The following is a 3,009-nucleotide window of genomic DNA, read 5'->3' as shown; positions in this document are numbered from 1 at the left end:
CCAGCCCTCTTTCCTGCCTATGCAGGGGGTCGGACTCGATGATGTATTGAGGTCCCTTCTGACCCTAACATCTATGAATCTATGAATCTATAAGCACTTGGAGGTGAAGAAGATTAGGAGCAGTCAGCATGGATTCCCAAGGGTAAATCATGCCTGACCAACCTGACTGCCTTCTATGATGAGGTGACTGGCTCTGTACATGTGGGGAGACCAGTAGATGTGGTATTACTTGATTTTAGCAAGGCTTTTGATACACTGTCCCACAAGATTCTCACAGGCAAGCTAAGGAAGTACAGGCTGGATGAATGGACTTTAAGATGGAGAGAAAGCTGGCTGGAGCATCAGGCTCAGAGACTAGTAATCAATGGCTCAATGTCTACTTGGCAACTGGTATCAAGTGGAGTGCCCCAGGGGTAGGTCTTGGGCCAGTTTTGTTCAATGTTTTCATCAATGACCTGGAAGATGACAGGATGCACCCTCAGCAAGTTTGCAGATGACACCAAGTGTGTGGGTGGGGCCAGGTGGTAATTGATACAGTGGAGGGTAGGGCTAGAATTCAGACTGATCTAGACAAACTGGAGGACTGTGCCAACATAAACGTCACAAGGTTCAACAGGGATAAATGCAGGGTCCTAAACTTAGGACAGAATAATCCCATGCACTGGTGCAAGCCAAGAGTTGACTGGCTGGGGAGCAACTCTGCAGAAAAGGACCTGGGGTTACAGTGGACAATACGCTGAATGTGAATCAACAGTGTGCCCTTGTTGCAAAGAAGTCTAACAGCATACTGTGCTGCATTGGTAGGAGCATTGCCAGCAGGTTGATGAAAGTGATTTTTCCCCTCTATTCAGCACTGGTGAAGCCACATCTGGAGCACTGTGTTAAGTTTTGGGCCCCACAATACAGAAAGGATATGGAAAAACTGGAGAGAGTCCAGTGGAGGGCAACAAAAATGGTTTGGGGGCTGGGGCACATGATTTATGAGGAAAGACTAAGGGAAGTGGGATTATTTAGTCTAGAGAAGAAGAGAATGAGAGGAGACTTAATAGCAGCCTTCAACTACCTGAAGTGGGGTTCAAAGGAGGATGGAGCTGGACTGTTCTCAGTGGGGGAAGATTACAGAACGAGGAGCAACCATCTCAAGTTTTGGCAAGGGAAAATTAGGTAAGATATTAGGAGGAATTTTCTCACTAGGAGGCTGGTGAAGCACTGGAACAGTGCACCTCACAGAGAGGTGGTAGAAGCTTCATCCTTGGAGGTTTTTTGAGACCCAGATAGACAAAGCTTTGGCTGGGATGATCTAGTTAGGGCTGGTCCTGCTTTGTTGCGGGAGTTGGAATAGATGACCTGCTGAGGTCCCTTCCAATCCTAATTTTCTATTATATTTCCAGAGTGTGTCCATCAATAGTGAGGACTATGGAGAAGGGGATCCCTTCATGGACAGTGCTCCTTCCCACTGATGCCTATGACAGTCTCTGAAATTTGGAATGGAGATAATTTTATAATGTAACTAGAAAATTGCCCATCAAGAATGACATGGCGGGACAGATGGGGATGGAGCCCTGCATCTGTTCCTGTGCCCTACCCCCTGCCAGTCCACATTCAGCTCTGCTCCCCCTCCTACCACCACCACCACTCTGCGCCCAGCCCCAATCATAGATTTTCATTTTATACATTTCATAGACATTAGGGGATGGAAGAGACCTTGTAAGATCATCGAGTTCAGCCCCGCTATCATAGGCAGGAAGTCTGCTGCAGTCAAATGGACGGTCCATGCCCCCTACTACTGCTCCACATCTGGCACATGGACAGAGGTGAATTAAGATTTATTGTGGCCCGGGACAAACATTACTGGAGGACCAGTCTAGAAGTGCACTGATATATTGGTCACATTTCATATTGGTACATATAAAAGTAAAATTAATGTTATCAGCTTTTTTTGCACCATGTAGCAGATAATGTCACCAATGAGTGTTGCACATGTCACCATGCAGGTAGTCAGGAATGCAGCCAGGCAGCTTGGGGAGCAGCCTCCATGCAGTTAGTCTGGAGTAGGGGGAAGATTGAGGCCCCAACAGTGAGTCAAGGTGAGGGTCAGGGGTGGTGAAAGGGACTCCTGAATGGGGTGCCAGAGGAGCTGAGGGCAGGTGGGAGGGCACAAGTCCAGACACTGCACACAGTCTGGGGGGGCGTAGGAGGCATACGCCCCCCAGATCTGTTCATGGGGCCAGGTCAGGCTGCTGCTGCAGGCTGTGGGCTGCACTGGCCTCTTCCTGCAGAGGAGCTGGGAGTGGAGTGGGTGACGGCTGCACTGGAAATGGCAGCCACATGGGGCTAGGGCAAAAGTTGGGATGTCCACAGTCCGTCCCCAGCACTGCCCATGCAGAGCCAGTCTGCCCTGCTGCCTCAGCATGGGGCTCCTGAGGAAGGCAGCACAGCGCAGTGCTGCAGCAGGAGTTGTGCTCGGGGGGTGGGGGCTGTGGCCACCCCAGCATTCCTTGCTGATTGCCCGACGGGCCCTGATGACCCCTTCTTGCTGCCCATCAGTGGGGAGATGGCTTTTGCTCCCTGCTGATGAGGAGTGAGTGTCAAACTGGGTCCTGATCGGTGCCAAACTTTTGGTCAGCCCTGCTGCCCCAGGAGTTCATCAGCATATGGGTGCACAGGGTGGCACACACGTGTGTGTTGGGGGGTGGGTGTGTGGGGTGGGTTGAGCAGTGGGCACAGGTGCACGGGGGTGGTGAACACGTGTGTTGGGGCATGTGTGTGTGCAAAGCGGGGCAGCAGATGCCCAGCCTGGCAGGGAAGTTGCAGCTGGAAAGTCGCCAGTGCTTGAGACTCCAGCCCCAGCTCCTGGCCCTTTCCCTCGGGGGCTCCACCCGCTCGGCCTGGGCTGATGAGCAGCCCCCCATGGGTGGATGTCCAAACCCAGCCGAGCACCTGGGGAGGGGCTGGAGCTGGAGCTCGGGGGGCAGCACCTCTGCCCGGTGCTGTCCCCATGGCTCCCCA

The sequence above is a fragment of the Alligator sinensis genome, unplaced genomic scaffold (genome assembly GCF_000455745.1).
Source record: "Alligator sinensis unplaced genomic scaffold, ASM45574v1 scaffold1703_1, whole genome shotgun sequence".
In the NCBI taxonomy this organism is placed as follows: Eukaryota; Metazoa; Chordata; order Crocodylia; family Alligatoridae; genus Alligator; species Alligator sinensis.
The sequence above is the reverse complement of the archived record's forward strand: the minus strand, read 5'-3'. Positions refer to the sequence as shown.